We start from the raw sequence: 18,653 nt of genomic DNA, 5'->3' as shown, positions 1-18,653 counted from the left end.
GCATTAACACTGGAGTGATAGATGTGCAGATGATGAGGTGCAAGTAGAGATACTAGGCTGCAAAAGAGTAAGAGGACAAGTAACAATATGGGGATGAGGTAGTTAGGTGTGCTATTTACAGATTGGCTCAGTACAGGTGATCGGTGAACTGCTCGGACAGCTAATGCTTAAAGTTAGAGAGGGAGATCTAAGACTCCAGCGATATTTGCAATTCGCTCCAGTCATTGGCACCAGAGAACTGGAAGGAAAGGCGGTCAAAGGAAGTGTTGGCTTTGGGGGTGACCAGTGAAATATACCTGCTGGAGCGCGTGCTATGTGTGGGTTTTGCTATGGTCACCAGTGATCTGAGATAAGGCGGTGCTATACCTAGCATAGACTTAGATGGCCTGGTGCCAGTGGTTTGGCGACGAATATGTAGTGAGGGCCAGCCAACGAGATCATACAGGTCGCAGTGGTGGGTAGTATATGGGGCTTTGGTGACAAAATGGATGGCACTGTGATAGACTAAATCCAAATTTGCTGAGTAGAGTTTGAGGCTATTTTGTAAATGACATCGCCGAAGGATCGTAGGATAGTCAGTTTTACGATAATATTTTTGGCAGCATGAGTGAAGGATGCTTTGTTGCAAAATATAAAGCCGATTATAGATTTAATTTGTATTGGAGATGCTTAATGTGAGTCTGGAAGGAATGTTTACAGTCTAAACAGACACCTAGGTATTTGTAGTTGTCCACATATTCTAGGTCAGAACCGTCCAGATTAGTGATGCTAGTCGGGCGGGAGGGTGCGGGCAGCAATCGGTTGAAGAGCATGCACTTAGTTTTACTTGCATTTAAAAGCAGTTGGAGGCCTCGGAAGGAGTGTTGTATGGCATTGAAGCTCGTCTGGAGGTTTGTTAGCTTATGGCCTTATACAGCTCATTGAGTGCAGTCTAAGTGCCAGCATCGGTTTGTGGTGGTAAATAGACGGCCATGAAAAATATAGATAAACTCTCTTGGTAGATAATGTAGACATTGCGTAACAGCTGTTATTGACAAATAGACACGCACCACCACCCTCAACTTACCGGATGTAATTGTTCTGTCCTGCCGAATCACTGAAAACCCAGCCAACTGTATATTATCTGTGTCGTCGATCAGCCACGACTCTGAAACGTAAGATTTTACAGTTTTTAATGTCCCGTTGGTAAGATTGTCTTAAATGGACGTTGTCCAGTTTATTCTCCAGTGATCTGCGTCCCCTGTATCTCTGTTTTGTCTGCATGCGAATGACGAGATTGAGTTTGGAAGCACAGCTGGACCTTTGTAGTGACTGGGGTGTATTGACCCAACATCCAAAGAGTAATTAATAACATCACCATGCTCAACGGGATGTTCAATGTCTGCTTTTAAAACAAATCTACCAATAGGTGACCGTCTTTGAAGAATTGGAAAACCTCCCTGGTCTTTGTGGTTGAATCTGTGTTTGAAATTCACTGCTTGACTGAGGGATCTTACAGATAATTGTGTGGGGTACAGAGATGAGGTAGTGTTAGAATGATTAGAATATTACCCTCTGAGACCATAACTCTGAAACCTTATGATAGTATGAAATTGATTAGCATCATTAGACTATTTTAATGCTGTGTGTGATTTAGTCAGTAGAATTATATCTGAGAGTGTAGTTCGTAAGTCAGAATTAATTTGTTTGTTGACAATATATCTAGTGTCTTGATAAGATAACGGACTGTCTGAGCAAGATTCGGGGCCGCCCTTGGCTGGGGCACTGAGAACTTCCCAGGGTCTCGGCACTGAGAACTTCCCAGGGTCTCTCCCTATGTCGGCTGGGTAGCAGGACAGTGTGGGCGTATTATAACTAATGTTTTGTGTGGAAGTATGTGTGTCACTATAAAATGAAGGTCTTTGTACTGTGCACGCCAGAACGTTCCCGTGAATAAACATTTGACTATTGTGGACTGGGCCTCTGTCTGTTTTCATTCCAACCAGTATCTTACAAATCCTGGTTGCAGACAGAGTCATTAAATTGAATTGGGGTATAAACATTGAGAACCTAATTCTTGTGACCGGTAGTCACAAATCATGTTAAACACTCGAGACACATGTACCTTGTACCTGTTTAGGACATAATTAGTAGCCCTACCCATTAGTGCAGTACAGAATCCAAACATCATCCTACCTCCCAATGTTCCTCTTTCCAACATAGTGGAACTGCACCAAGCATGTCCTGAAAGAGATTTTAAGAGGGGTGGAATAATGTTATTAATAATAATCTTGTTCATTACTAGTCTTGTTCATTGGGCGGCAGGGTAGCCTAGTGGTTAGAGTGTTGGACTAGTAACCGGAAGGTGACAAGGTACAAATCTGTCGTTCTGCCCCTGAACAGGCCGTCATTGAAAATAAGAATTTGTTCTTAACTGACTTGCCTAGTTAAATAAAACACTTTTTGTTGACTTAGTGGTGTGCAAATAGGATAACAATATAACTCACTTGATAAGTGACAGTTATAGGTTAGCCTACTGTATGACAGAGAAAAAAAACTTGAGAACAAAAACCCTCAGCTATAAAGTGTTAATCATCAACCCAACATAACATTTTACGTTCAGAGGCTTCCGCAGATGGACAAATACAGTTGAAGTCGGAAGTTTACATATAATTAGGTTGGGGTCATTAAAACTCGTTTTTCAACCACTCCACAAATTTCTTGTTAACAAACTATAGGATTGACAAGTCGGTTAGGACATCTACTTTGTGCATGACACAAGTAGATTTTCCAACAATTGTTTACAGGCAGATTATTTCAATTCGCTGGATCACAATTCCAGTGGGTCAGACGTTTACATACACCAAGTTGACTGTGACTTTAAACAGCTTGGAAAATTCCAGAAAATGTCATGGCTTTAGAAGCTTCTGATAGGCTAATTGACATCATTTGAGTCAATTGGAGGTGTACCTGTGGATGTACTTCAAGGCCTACCTTCAAACTCTGTGTCTCTTTGCTTGACATCATGGGGAAATCAAAAGAAATCAGCCAAGACCTCAGAAAAAAATGTATAGACCTCCACAAGTCTGGTTCATCATTGGGATAAATTTCCAAACGCCTGTAGGTACCATGTTCGTCTGTACAAACAATAGTACGCAAGCTTAAACACCATGGGACCACGCAGTCATCCTACCGCTCAGGAAGGAGACACGTTCTGTCTCCTAGAGATGAACATACTTTGATGCAAAAAGTGCAAATCAATCCCAGAGTAATAGCAAAAGACCTTGTGAAGATGCTGGAGGAAACAGGTTCGAAAGTATCTATATCCACAGTAAAACGAGTCCTATATCAATGTAACCTGGAAGGCTGCTCAGCAAAGAAGTTACTGCTCCAAAACCACCATAAAAAAGCCAGACTACCATTTGCAACTGCACATGGGGACAAAGATCGTACTTTTTTCAAATGTCTTCTGGTCTGTTGAAACAAAAATAGAACTGTTTGGCCATAATGAGGAAGAAAATGGGGGAACACCATCCCAACCGCGATGCACAGGGGTGGCAGCATCATGTTGTGGGGGTGCTTTACTGAAGGAGGGAATGGTCTACTTCACAAAATAGACGGCATCATGAGGAAAGAAAATTATGTTGGTATATTGGCTTAAGCACAACAAACTCTAGCTATTGGAATTGCAATTACAAAGCCCCGACTTCAATCCTATAGCAAATCTGTGGGCAGAACTGAAAAAGTGTGTGCAAGCAAGGAGGCCTACAAACCTGACTCAGTTACAGGAGGAATGGGTCAAAATTCATCCAACTTATTTTGAGAACCTTGTAGTAGGCAACTAGGATTGCATGTCAGGAATTATGAAAAACTGAGTTTAAATATTTTGCTGGTGTATCTAAACATCCGACTTCGACTGTTTGTCCTAAGGCTGTAATTCTATCGAACTTGCCATTAATAACATGTTTTTGTTGACAAATGACTTCCTGTTCACAAACACAGACTTTTTAATGTGACAATTGATGAGTTTTAGGGCTTCACTGTAACTACAGCTCAGGGTGTGTAATCAGGAAAATGTACTAATCTAATCCTACATTCACACAGGAGAGGAGAACCTATTATATTCTAGTCTTGCATCCACACGGATGTTTTCTGTACTCCAGTGGAGGCTTCTGAGGGGAGGCCTCATAATGTCTGGAACGGAGTGAATGGAATGACATCAAACCATATGTTTGATGTATTTTATACCATTCCATTTATTCCGCTCCAGCCATTACCACAAACCCATCCTCCCCAATTAAAGGTGCCACCAACCTCCTGTGCTGTACTCACTCCAGTAGACTAAGGGTGACTAATTCACTCTGGCTATCTGCTCCAATTTCATTGCAATCTGGTTTGAGAGTGGCAGAGTGCAGGATATTTTAGGAATTTACAAAACACCTTAAACTCGGTTGTTATGACAGGTGAAAGTAAACATCGGCCAAAAAACTGAATGAAATGGTTGACATAACCAATGCTAACATGAAAACAGCCTAACCAGCCAGGGTGCTAGGGTGAGTAAAATGGTCAGAGTGAGGTATTCTCTCATTTGTGTCTGGAAGTAGCTAGCAAGCTAGCCAACTTTAGCCAGTTAGCTTGGGTGCTGCAAATCAAATCAGATTGGTCACATACACGTGTTTAGCAGATGCTATTGTGGGTGTAGCGAAATGCTTGACTGCTGTTGTGAGGTCAGAACGCTTGGATCAACCCTACTCCTTGGCTAGTGTCCAGTGTGCGCTCTGAACGCTCCAAGATCGAAACGCTTTGAATTTACGAATGCACAATCTGAGAACAATGAATTTAGGAACGACGAGAGCACGCTTTGAGCGCACTCGAACTCCAGAGTGAATTTATAAACACACCCTCAATACATTGCATTTGGAAAGTAATCAGACCCCTTGACTTTTTTCGTTTAGTTAGACTTACTCTAAAAATAAATAGTTTTTCCCCCTCGTCAATCGACACTCTGGTTAATAATAAAAAAGCAATAGGTTTTTAAAAACAGTTATTTTCTTTCTTTGGAATGACGCTACAAGCTTGGCACACCTGTATTTGGGGAGTTTCCCCCATTCAGGTTGGATGGGGAGTATTGCCGCACACTCAAGAACATTCAGGGACTTGTCCCAAAGCCACTCCTGCGTTGTCTTGGCTGTGTGCTTAAGGTCGTTGTCCTGTTGGGGAAGGTGAACTTTCGCCCCAGTCCGAGGTCCTGAGCAGGTTTTCATCAAGGATCTCTGTACTTTGTTCTGTTCAGCTTTCCCTCGATCCTGACTAGTCTCCCAGTTCCTGCCTCTGAAAAACATCCACACAGCATGATGCTGCCACTACCATGCTTGCTTTACCGTAGGTATGGAGCTAGGTTTCCTCCAGACATGACGCTTGGCATTCAGGCTAAAGAATTTAGTTTGGCATGGTCTGAGAGTCTTTAGGTGCCTTTTGGCAAACTCCAAGCAGGCTGTCATGTGCCTTTTACTGAGAAGTGGCTTCTGTCTGGCCACTCTACCATAGGGCCTGATTGGTGGAGTGCTGCAGAGATGGTTGTCCTTCTGGAAGGTTCTCCCATCTCTACAGAGGAGAGTGACCATCGGATTCTTGGTCACCACCCTGACCAAGGCCCTTCTCTCCCAATTGCTCAGTTTGGCCAGGAAGCCAGATCTAAGTAGGGTCTTGGTGGTTTCAAATGTCTTCCATTTAAGAATGATGGAGGCCACTGTGTTCCTGGGGATCTTCAATGCTGCAGAAATGTTTTGGTACCCTTCCCCAGATCTGTGCCTCGACACAATCCTGTCTCGGAGCTCTACAGACAATTCCTTCGACCTCATGGCTTGGTTTTTGCTCTGACATGCAATGTCAACTGTGGGACCTTATATAGACCAGTGTGTGCCTTTCCAAATCATGTCCAATCAAATGAATTTACCACAGGTGGACTCCAAGTTATAGAAACATCTCAAGGATGATCAATGGTAACAGGATGCACCTGAGCTCAATTTCAAGTCTCATAGCAAAGGGTCTGAATACTTGTATATTTATTTTTAATTTTTAATAAATGTGAAAACAAAACTGTTTTCGCTTTGACACTATGGGTTATTTTGTGTAGATTGAGGAAAATGTTTTATTTAATCCATTTTAGGCTGCAAGATAAGTGTGTAAGGTAAATGTGGAAAGTCAAGGGGTCTGAATACTTTCCGAAGGCACTGTAGAATAGAATCTATTGTAATCCTGCATCCACTCAGAGGTTGTGTGTACTCACTCCAGTAGACTGAGGAAGTTGATGATGTCCTGAGGGTTGACCTTGTTCCAGTAGGCCAGCAGTGTGTCTAGAGACAGAGACACAACAGGAGAGAGATAGACACTGAGTCACCAAGCAGGCCAACAGGAAACAATACCCAGAAAATTACACAATGACCAGGCCAGTGCCATTTGGAATGTTACCCATGTCCGCTAAAACAACATAACAGTCAGAAATTCTACAAATGAGGGAGTCAATGAAAATGTGTAGATACATATTCTATTATTATGCCTGTATAATATTGGGGAAAAACCCCATATAATATAAAGTATTCATACAGTATCTAGGTATGTATCATAAAACCATTTTAGGTACAGATCTACACCGTACTAAAAAAAGCAACAGTGTTGCTGTCCATAGATATACATACATTACCATAGAATTACATATACAACTCAATAATAATTCTTTAACAATAAATAATTTCATAGGATCTCTGGATAATCCTATAGTATAATACAGTGCTCTAGGCGTATGTAATGTTGTGTTGGCTGACCTTCTGAGACGGTCCTGACGATGTGAAGAAAACACAGCAGCAGTCCTTTGATTTCATAGTGGCCCAGTCTGCCTATGGGAGGGAGAGTAGTACTGCTGCTCATAGTGGAGCCCCGCCGGTGAAGCTGGAGGACAATACACCACAGAGGAAGAAAACATGGTGTCAGAAACAGTGGCAGGGAGGGACACCACAGAGGAAGAAAACATGGCAGTATTAACCCTCCTCTCTCTTAAATACAATCCTAAAATGTAAACTTTCAACTAAAATCATACGTTACATTTCGAATACAAAATCTGACAATATCTGTCGGGGAAAAAAACATGAGATCAGGCTCTCTCTGTCTGTTTGTCTCACCTCAGTGGCCCTTCTGTGAAGCTGAGTGAAAAACACCACAGAGGAAGAAAAAACACAACTGAGAACAAGTGGCTTTAATTCATACCACAGAGTAAGAAATATAATCATTAGAAGCTGAGTGTGGCACTCAGTCATTCCATGAGTAAGAAAAAGGATGATTGAAAGCAGATTGACATCTGCTCTTGTCTTATTACATGACTGGTTTTCTTCATCTGATCTCAATCCAACATGTTTCTAGGAAGCTGGCACAGAGTCAAGACACTGGATAGTATCTTTTTAACTATGTGAACCAACAGTTATAGTATATAACGGCCCTCAAGTGTTTGAGAAAGACCCAAGCGTCAATATGTGACTGGAAAAAACAACAGAGATGAGGCTGCTGTCTCTCTGTGTCTCTCTCTCTGTCTGTCTGACCACAGAGTGAGAAAACATGGTATAAGAACCATGTTTATTTAAAAAAAAGAGCAGGATGTGAAACATCAAATTCAATATTTGACTATTGCTACGATGTTCCCTACTGAACAATGCCCAGGGCATTCTCTCTGGTTGTGTCCCATGTGGCATCCTAGTCCCGTTATAGTACACTACCCTATGGGCCCTGGACAAAAGTAGTGCACTATATGGGGAATAGGGTGCCATTTAGGACACCACCTCTGTTTCTGTTTGATTTGTATTGGCCAATCCACCACCCTCCCTCTGTCTCGTACCTAAAAGCTGTCTGGAGTGCCAGGGTCTATGAACAGAGATCCTCTGGAGTCCTCCCTCCTCACCGGGTGGCCATTCTTATTTCCTGGACCTGGGGAGAACAAAGAAACATGTTGACATAGCTTCTCAAATTCATTTTGTGGGCGGTAGGTAGCCCAGAGGTTATAGAGGTGGACTGGTTAGAAAGGTTGCTGGTTCAAGCCCTATGCCATGTGATACAGAAAAAGTAGAGATTGAATGGGCCTCTTGTGTCATTACTAACACTACCATTGTGCCCTCGAGCAAGCCATTTAACAGCAAAAAATATAGGCGCTGCTCTGTGGTTGACCCTGTGCTTCTTGATGTGTGTGGCACCTTAATTGGGGAGGACGGGTTGGATGGAATTGTATGAAACAGATGGTTTCAAGAGATCCTCTGGTTTCCATGTATATAATACTGTTCCATTTACTTACTCCATTCCACACGTCCTCCCCTCACCAGCCTCCTGTGGTGTGTGGGTTTGGGGGAAAAAGCAAGAAGGAGAATTTATGTTCTAACCAAATGGACAATAATGTATTATTGCTCTGATGTTTTGGTTCAAAAACATCAGAGCAACATTTTGATGGGACATGATGCCATTCTAATGGGTCTGCTCACCTGCTCTACCGTACAGGCAAACACACAGCGATGAGGGGTTAACACTTTGAGGACAGATGTCCCACTGACCGTGGACTTTATCGATGGCCGTGCTGGTCCTGCGGCTGTCCATCGAGCTGGTTGATCTCAAGTCATCTCTGGAACCCTGCAAAAGCAAGGGACAACCATAGGGTTGGGATCAATTTCATTTCAGTAAATTCAGGAAACTAACTGAAATACCAATTAACATTTTCAGTTAAAACTCCAAAACGTCAATATATGATTGATATATCATGAGACTAGCTAGAGTAAGTCAGGACCCCCAGGGGTGGAGGGACTCACGGTGAAGCCCAGGCCAGGGCTGGTGGTGTGCCGCTGGGCAGACAGCTGCTTGAGGTTCTGGTAGAGCAGCTCAAGCAGTGGAAGGTACAGCAGACAGATCCGGGCCTGCTGGTTCTGAATAGGGGGGATGAATAGAGTAACATCAAGTTAATAATTAAGTTATTATAATTTGACAGGTTTTCCAACAATCTTAAGTTATAGCTGTCATTAATTGTATAAATCCCATGGGTTCTGCAGAGGCCCCATACCCGTAAACGCCACACGGCCAATTCAGACGTCGGATAAACACTGTAACTAACTACCTTTGTCGTAATGATGCCTAAGCTAAGGAGCTAACTACAAAATAAGTGGCAATGTGCTTGACTAACACATGAACTGTGCAACTTAGTAGGGCGTTGTAGATTCCAACAGGCCAATGTACATGATCAATGTGATTGATAGGTGGTATTCAGCAGTGATAAAAGTATGCATTATTTACTTTGAAGAACTACAAAATAGTGTTTTTGTCAGAAAACATAGGAAGCAGCTCTATAGAGATGAGACAATGACTTGGAATGAAAAAATAAAGTCATCAATAAAACAAATGTAATATACTCAACAACTATAGTATTTTATTAAAGTAAAGTAAAGTGAAGTGAATAAATGATGGTTAGTAAGTGATAAGCAGTAATGGACAGTCACTACCATCATGGGATTTTTATTCATTGTTTTATTCTGTGCTGTTACAGCCTTCAACCCAAATAATCTAAACCGAAATCGGTGATTGTTTTTTAATAATCTAACCGAAATCGAACTGACTTCAATAAGCACGAATCGCTCAGCACTACACATAACATACTGGTCAACACTACCATCTGACACTATCACAGCTCATGTCAACCAAAACGCATCTACTGTACGATGAGAGGAACACTATTCGAAAGCTGGCCTTTATCGCAAACACAATGCTTGGCTATTTGCATCTACATGGCTGATACAGTATGGATTTGCATAACAGACTACTTTCTTATCTTGATTCAGGAGAGACAGTGAACACTCCTCACTCCAGGAGCTAACTACAAAATAATATTGGCAATGTGCTTGACTAACACATACAATTGAGGAAACAGTTAATTCCCATTTTTTTCTATGCCCTTTTTCCTTCTACATCAGTGTATTAATGGACGACGTGGAGAGCCACCATCCAGCTCGAGGGAGGAAAATAGTACGACTACAGCGGACTGGAAAGCTCTGGAGCGGAAAGCTAGAGATATTTCTCTTTGCCCAAGTTGTTTTATTGGCTCAGTTCCAACTTCAGATGGATGAGTCAAAAACCACAATGTGCCAAATAGAATCCTACTGTTGCGTAATTTGAGTTTTTTCTGTCTGTCTGTCTGTCTGTCTGTCTGTCTGTCTGTCTGTCTGTCTGTCTGTCTGTCTGTCTGTCTGTCTGTCTGTCTGTCTGTCTGTCTGTCTGTCTGTCTGTCTGTCTGTCTGTCTGTCTGTCTGTCTGTCTGTCTGTCTGTCTGTCTGTCTGTCTGTCTGTCTGCACTTCCTCCTCACCTTGTTCTCAGTCATCCATTCCTCCTCACTGCCTGACCTGTTCTGGCCACCTCCCTCAGTGGTTCTTAACAGTCAGGCATTCTGGGGTCATTCAACATGGTGGATGCTAATCACAGCCTATTTCCTGGCCATTTGAGCTCCAAAAGTATTGGGATAATCCTGAATAAATTGTCAATAATGATGAGTTTAGAAATTACAGCACATTTTGTAAGTTAGAACCATAAATATTGGCATAAATATCATAACCCCCATCAAGCTTGTGCAAAAACAAGAGAACCTCCCCTGTTATTGAAATGATGAGAGGTTAGAATGTCTTGGGGGTTATGATCTATGTGAGAGGAGCAATTTTTTTGTAAATAAAAATAAAGAATTTTGGAGCAATTTTTTAAAATATGTTTCTAAACACATCCACATTATTGTGGTTGCTATCTAATCGTCTGTAACTTTCTCATTCATCATCATTCACGATTCATTCAGGACTATCTGTAATCATGGTAGAATACACATGAATGCAGAAGTGTTCAGAAACATATTCTATTCTTATTTACACAAACAAATGACCCCAAAATGACACAATGCATTCTTTGCCATTCATTTCTATTGACCACAAAATAATCCAAAACACAACCAAAACAAACAGGAAATGCATCCAACTCATTTGTAGATTCACAAGCTTGATGTAGTCACTGCGTGCTATGAATATGTGACCAAGCACTACACTTTTGACTACTTTAATAAACATACGTGAATTTGTCCCCATACTTTTAGTCTGCTAAAATTGGGGAGGGGGGGGCATGTATAAAAAGAGCTGCGATTTCTAAACTGTTTACCTGATATGGATGAAAATGCCCTCAAATTAAAGCTGACATTCTGCACTTTAACCTCATAGTAATTGTATCATTTCAAATCCGAAGTACAGAGCCAAATCAAAATAAACATGTCACCGTCCCAATACCCAACGTGATGCACTGCATAGGAAATACACACGGGTACTATAGCAACAGGTGCAGTCTGCCCTGCTTTAATATATAGGGGTGCATCTATGATTTCAATCAACCAATCTCTTTAACATGGGACTGAATGGTAGCATTCAAGTGACATGGTAGATATCCTGTTTCACTCATGGAATGACATGCCTGACAAACTACAGGGAGAAATGCGACAACATCACATGTTGAACACATTGACTCTGCAACATTTTTCTCCAATGCAAAACACCACCACCTTCTAACCAGGGAACCACCACCACCACCACCTTCTAACCAGGGAACCACCACCACCACCACCTTCTAACCAGGGAACCACCACCACCACCACCTTCTAACCAGGGAACCACCACCACCACCACCACCTTCTAACCAGGGAACCACCACCACCACCACCACCTTCTAACCAGGGAACCACCACCACCACCACCACCTTCTAACCAGGGAACCACCACCACCACCACCACCTTCTAACCAGGGAAACACCACCACCTTCTAACCAGGGAAACACCACCACCTTCTAACCAGGGAAACACCACCACCTTCTAACCAGGAAAATCAGAAACACCTGTGAGACCATGAACACTTTCTACATGTACAGTGCATTGCGAAAGTATTCGGCCCCCTCGAACTTTGCGACCTTTTGCCACATTTCAGGTTTCAAACATAAAGAAATAAAACTGTATTTTTTTGTGAAGAATCAACAACAAGTGGGACACAATCATGAAGTGGAACGACATTTATTGGATATTTCAAACTTTTTTAACAAATCAAAAACTGAAAAATTGGGCGTGCAAAATTATTCAGCCCCCTTAAGTTAATACTTTGTAGCGCCACCTTTTGCTGCGATTACAGCTGTAAGTCGCATGGGGTATGTCTATCAGTTTTGCACATCGAGAGACTGACATTGTTTCCCATTCCTCCTTGCAAAACAGCTCGAGCTCAGTGAGGTTGGATGGAGAGCATTTGTGAACAGCAGTTTTCAGTTCTTTCCACAGATTCTCAATTGGATTCAGGTCTGGACTTTGACTTGGCCATTCTAACACCTAGATATGTTTATTTTTTAACCATTCCATTGTAGATTTTGCTTTATGTTTCAGATCATTGTCTTGTTGGAAGACAAATCTCCGTCCCAGTCTCAGGTCTTTTGCAGACTCCATCAGGTTTTCTTCCAGAATGGTCCTGTATTTGGCTCCATCCATCTTCCCATCACTTTTAACCATTTTCACTGTCCCTGCTGAAGAAAAGCAGGCCCAAACCATGATGCTGCCACCACCATGTTTGACAGTGGGGATGGTGTGTTCAGGGTGATGGGCTGTGTTGCTTTTATGCCAAACATAATGTTTTGCATTGTTGCCAAAAAGTTCAATTTTGGTTTCATCTGACCAGAGCACCTTCTTCCACATGTTTGGTGTGTCTCCCAGGTGGCTTGTGGCAAACTTTAAACGACACTTTTTATGGATATCTTTAAGAAATGGCTTTCTTCTTGCCACTCTTCCATAAAGGCCAGATTTGTGCAATATACGACTGATTGTTGTCCTATGGACAGAGTCTCCCATCTCTGCAGTTCATCCAGAGTGATCATGGGCCTCTTGGCTGCATCTCTGATCAGTCTTCTCCATGTATGAGCTGAAAGTTTAGAGGGACGGCCAGGTCTTGGTAGATTTGCAGTGGTCTGATACTCCTTCCATTTCAATATTATTGCTTGCACAGTGCTCCTTGGGATGTTTAAAGCTTGGGAAATCTTTTTGTATCCAAATCCGGCTTTAAACTTCTTCACAACAGTATCTCGGACCTGCCTGGTGTGTTCCTTGTTCTTCATGATGCTCTCTGCGCTTTTAACGGACCTCTGAGACTATCACAGTGCAGGTGCATTTATACGGAGACTTGATTACACACAGGTGGATTGTATTTATCATCATTAGTCATTTAGGTCAACATTGGATCATTCAGAGATCCTCACTGAACTTCTGGGGAGAGTTTGCTGCACTGAAAGTAAAGGGACTGAATCATTTTGCACACCCAATTTTTCAGTTTTAGATTTGTTAAAAAAGTTTGAAATATCCAATAAATGTCGTTCCACTTCATGATTGTGTCCCACTTGTTGATTCTTCACAAAAAAATACAGTTTTATAACTTTATGTTTGAAGCCTGAAATGTGGCAAAAGGTCGCAAAGTTCAAGGGGGCCGAATACTTTCGCAAGGCACTGTATGATCTCCGCATGTGTGGTTCCCACCGTGAAGCATGGAGGGGTTGCTTTGCTGGTGACACTATGGTGACACTATCTGTGATTTATTTAGAATTCAAGGCACACTTAACCAGCATGTCTACCACAGCATTCTGCATCAATACATTATCCTACTGGTTTGCGCTTAGTGGGACTATCATTTGTTATTCAACAGGACAATGACCCAACACACCTCCAGGCTGTGTAAGGGCTATTTGACCAATAAGGAGACTGATGGAGTCCTGTATCAGATGACCTGGCCTTCACAAATCACCCAACCTCAACCCAATTGAGATGGTTTGGGATGAGTTGGACTAGAGTGAAGGAAAAGCAGCCAACAAGGGAGAGAGGAAATGGAAGAGTTGAATAGAGAGCGAGAACGAGAGAGAGAGAGAGAAAGAGAGAGAGAATGGAAGAGTTGAATAGAGAGCGAGAACGAGAGAGAGAGAAAGAGAGAGAGAGAGAATGGAAGAGTTGAATAGAGAGTGAGAACGAGAGAGAGAGAATGGAAGAGAGGAATAGACAGAGTGTGTGTGGTAGCAGTCCCTCATGCAGCGGCAGCAATACATACTCTCCCCTCGTCTGAAATCGTCAGTCAAAACATCAAACAGAGAAAAGTAATTTGATTTCCTCGTTCAATCTCCAGGCTACAACAAAACATTGGTCCAAGCAGGCGGTTCGGATTTTAGCAATCATGAAGAGTTTAGGAGTTTCCTGGATAGAAGGAGGTAGCAGAAGTGGGTTAGTTGCATGCCGACTCAGTTGGCGTTCAAACTGCAAACGTGGCGGTTGATGTTATGGAGGCATCACCTACCTGTTGCGCCAAAAAGCTCCGTCGCGTACGAAATAAAATCTGACAACCAAAAGGAAAACAAGAGGGAGGAGAAACAAATGAACATATCATGCAGTACTATTACCAGAATATAAATGGGTAAATATCATTCATATAATTAATTTAACAACCCCCCTTTTGCTAGACTCCACATGGTCTGCTCTGTATTAGACTTGATCCTCAAGGGTCCTTGTACTGCAAGTCGTTTTTTTCCATCAGTTACATTAATTGATACATTAAAGGGAAATTTCACCACTTTTCAAACTCGTATTGAGGATGAATATGAGGTTGAAAAGTGGTGAAGTTTCCCTTTAAGTGACCAGGGAGAAAGGAAAACCAGCATAAACTGCAGAACAAGGCCAGAGTTCTGCACCTCAGTAATAGATGGTTGTGTGTGGCACGCCTAGAAATGAGAATGAACAGAACAGACATGGAATCCCTAACCCTGGCAATTGACTGGTACTGTGTACTCACAATGGCTGTCTGGTATTGGGATGCAATCATGTCCATGGTATTTTGGAATGTTCTATCAACGGATGCTGGATTGCCATGGTAATGTAGAATGTTCATTCAAATGATGCTAACTGATGTGGCTCATGCAATGGAATGGATTTTTTCTAATGCCAGTTGAGTTGACTCAACAAATCACAGCACAGATTAAAAGGGTACACTTCCTGAGTTTCTGTAGGTTCAACGCTAGGTTAACGACCTTATGTGTTTACACAGTCCCCAACCCATTCGTTTCTTCCTAGTTGGAATGGTGTTCATTAACTTTAATTACTCCTTGTCCGTGTCACACAATCCCTTCTTATGAACTCATGTGGTTAATCAGATACAATAACAGAGTATAAGTTTTACTTAGTTACAGTTCCATGTGTTACGGTAGTCAGGTGTATAGCCTGTATAATTATACTATTATCATTCATGATCCATTATAGCACACTCTTATTTTCTATGCAGGGCACATTTCCCACAGTCAATGTGCATCTACTGTCTATAGAAACCTGTACAGCAGGCTGTTTTAGTTCCCAAGTTAAATTTATGATACATGATCGACAATAGCAGAAGGGTTATGGTACAGGACCTATATAATACACGTGTATATAATAAAATGATCAACAATTTAAGAGGTACTGTGGTTGGTACTGTTGTTGGCGTCGAGTACCTTGGGGTCTTTGAGTGTGAAGGCACACATGTAGTCAGTCGTTGACCCGGCTGAAGACATATGGCCTCTGTTCATAAAGGTCAGACAGCGCTATGGAGACAAACACAGATCAAGGCATTAAGAAGACAGGGATAACCAACTAAGCACACCAAGGACATCTTTCATATACAACACCTCACTTACACGTACACTGAATTCACCACACATTATCGCGAGTTTCAGAAGGGAGTTTGGTCTTTAACAAAGACCTCATATCAACAGTATTCCTTTTTCAGAACAGCAATAGTGTATTTTGTATTATGTCCGTCCATTAGCGTATGGTTCAGGTACTGTAATGTATGGGGGCATGTAGTGTATGGTTCAGGTACTGTAATGTATGGGGGCCTGTAGTGTATGGTTCAGGCAGTGTATGTGGGCCTGTAGTGTATGGTTCAGGCAATGTATGGGGGCTTGTAGTGTATGGTTCAGGTACTGTAATGTATGGGGGCATGTAGTGAATGGTTCAGGTACTGTAATGTATGGGGGCATGTAGTGAATGGTTCAGGTACTGTAATGTATGGGGGCATGTAGTGAATGGTTCAGGTACTGTAATGTATGGGGGCATGTAGTGAATGGTTCAGGTACTGTAATGTATGGGGGCATGTAGTGAATGGTTCAGGTACTGTAATGTATGGGGGCATGTAGTGAATGGTTCAGGTACTGTAATGTATGGGGGCATGTAGTGAATGGTTCAGGTACTGTAATGTATGGGGGCATGTAGTGAATGGTTCAGGTACTGTAATGTATGGGGGCATGTAGTGAATGGTTCAGGTACTGTAATGTGTGGGGGCATGTAGTGAATGGTTCAGGTACTGTAATGTATGGGGGCATGTAGTGAATGGTTCAGGTACTGTAATGTATGGGGGCATGTAGTGTATGGTTCAGGTACTGTAATGTATGGGGGCATGTAGTGAATGGTTCAGGTACTGTAATGTATGGGGGCATGTAGTGAATGGTTCAGGTACTGTAATGTATGGGGGCATGTAGTGTATGGTTCAGGTACTGTAATGTATGGGGTCAGGTAGTGTATGTGGGCCTGTAGTGTATGGTTCAGGCAATGTATGGGGGCTTGTAGTGTATGGTTCAGGTAATGTATGGGGGCCTGTAATGTATGTTTCAGGCACTGTATGGGGGCCTGACCTTGATGAAGCCAGCCAGGCTGAGGTTGACACAGCGGGCCTCCTCTGGGATCTCAACATGGCAGATGGTGATGTGAGGCATGATGGACAATAGCAAGGACTGGAGCACCTGGTGGAAACTGTCTGGAAACCTCTGGGCACAGGGCATCTGGTAGAACACAACACACTCATTTATAGATGTCGACAAGATGGTGACCCGGGGCACGTGAACCTCTGGGCCGAGCGACAATTCAGTTCAATAAGGGCTGAATCTTAACTTGGGGAAGGCAATTTTCCAATTGAGCTCAATGGATGTTCTATGGGTATAAAGTGTGTGGATTTGTGGTTCTGATTCGCCCCAACTACAGATAAACTAATCTTATATTAACCAATAGGATGGGAGGAAGGAACAAGTGTGCTCTTCTGGTCATTGAGAAATAGATTTCTTTCACCACAGCTGGATGCCTAAGAGATTAAACATGACTCACTAAAATGTGCACAACTTGTAAAATCCTCAAATGTACTCGGAAATATTATGCAACCTTAGTTTATCTGCAGTAAAGGCTTCAGTCTGGATTTTACTGGGCCTGTTACTAAACTGTTGCCAAGATAGGAGTACAAGCAGGAATATCCTTATCACCAAATGAACTTTGCATATCTGTAGAATGAGGAAGTGTTCATTGCCACATTTTTTGCAGTGTTGAAAGAGTGTGAAATGTAACACTGCAGCGCCACATGATAAATATTTGCATATAAAGAATGCTAACTGTTCCTCTCCACCTGAGGGCTTGTCAGGGATGGCTGTTTTGTGTGGGTGTGTTAGATGTGGGACACAAGATAAACCACTATTCAGAATAGAACGTGCACCAACCTTGATCCTGTTGCTCTTCTGGAGGTACTGGGCCATGGATTTGGCCATTGTCTCAAAGAGGAACCAAGAATACTAGAAAAGAAGAGGGACAGAAGAAGTTGGACCTACTGCTCAATTGTGAAACATTTAGATAGCGTCCCGATTGCCACCCTATTACTTCATAGTGCACTACCTCGGGCCAGAGGCCTGCATAATGCCCTTGTCAAAAGTAGTATAAAGGGAATGCGATCCCATTAGGGATGCATCCTTCCTAAGAAAGATCCTATCAACAGTCTGAAAACATCAAAAAACATCAATGGGTTCTATAATACGGGCTTTATAATACCGGCTTCGTGTGCAGGAATCCTGGGTGTACTGACAATAGAAAACTGCGCAAAAGTAATTGTTTCGAAAACATGGTGGGCTGTCTAAACATGCTTATTAGTGACACAGGAATGTAAGGAATCCATTTTCCCTTTCAAGGAACAAGTGGCTGGTTCAGTTGCATGTGCTGCAGTGATACCTGCTGGTCAGTATGCGAATTTACATGTTTTGCTTGAATGTAACAAGTAAAAAAGTGTGTGCATGCTGCTGTTCCTGCAAAAGCTAATGGGGATGTAAATACACACACACACACACACACCTTGAGCAGTTTGTTGCTGGTGTTGAAATCTGCTGTCTGTTTGACGATGGCTGTAACTGCGGTGGCCAGGACTTCATGAGCGGTCCCAGAGTTCCCAGAGTTCCCAGACACAAACACATACTGGGGACACAACACAGAAATGGGTATTAATACACAGCCTTCACATTATCACTTTCCATGATATGTTGAACATTATCCCAAATGAGAAATGAATGAACTTGAAGTAACTTTCAACTGAAAATGCATCTTTACATTCATCAGTAAGGCAAGGATCAGGCATTGATCCTGCTCATTAAATGTAAACTTTATTTAACTAAGCAAATCAGTTAAGAACAAATTCTTACTTACAATGACGGCCTACCCCGGACAACACTGGGTCAATTGTGCGCCGCTCTATGGGACTCCAAATCACAGCCGGTTGTGATACAGCC

General features: G+C 42.3%; 1 pseudogene; it reads right to left on the bottom strand.

Annotated features, from left to right (window-relative positions):
- The window catches only part of LOC124007993, a 94,168-nt pseudogene that overhangs the window by 51,141 nt on the left and 24,374 nt on the right, over positions 1-18,653 (bottom strand).

This window comes from Oncorhynchus gorbuscha, linkage group LG21 (assembly GCF_021184085.1).
Source record: "Oncorhynchus gorbuscha isolate QuinsamMale2020 ecotype Even-year linkage group LG21, OgorEven_v1.0, whole genome shotgun sequence".
Taxonomy (NCBI): Eukaryota; Metazoa; Chordata; class Actinopteri; order Salmoniformes; family Salmonidae; genus Oncorhynchus; species Oncorhynchus gorbuscha.
Note: the sequence above shows the minus strand (reverse complement) of the source record. Positions and strands in the feature narration are given on the sequence as shown.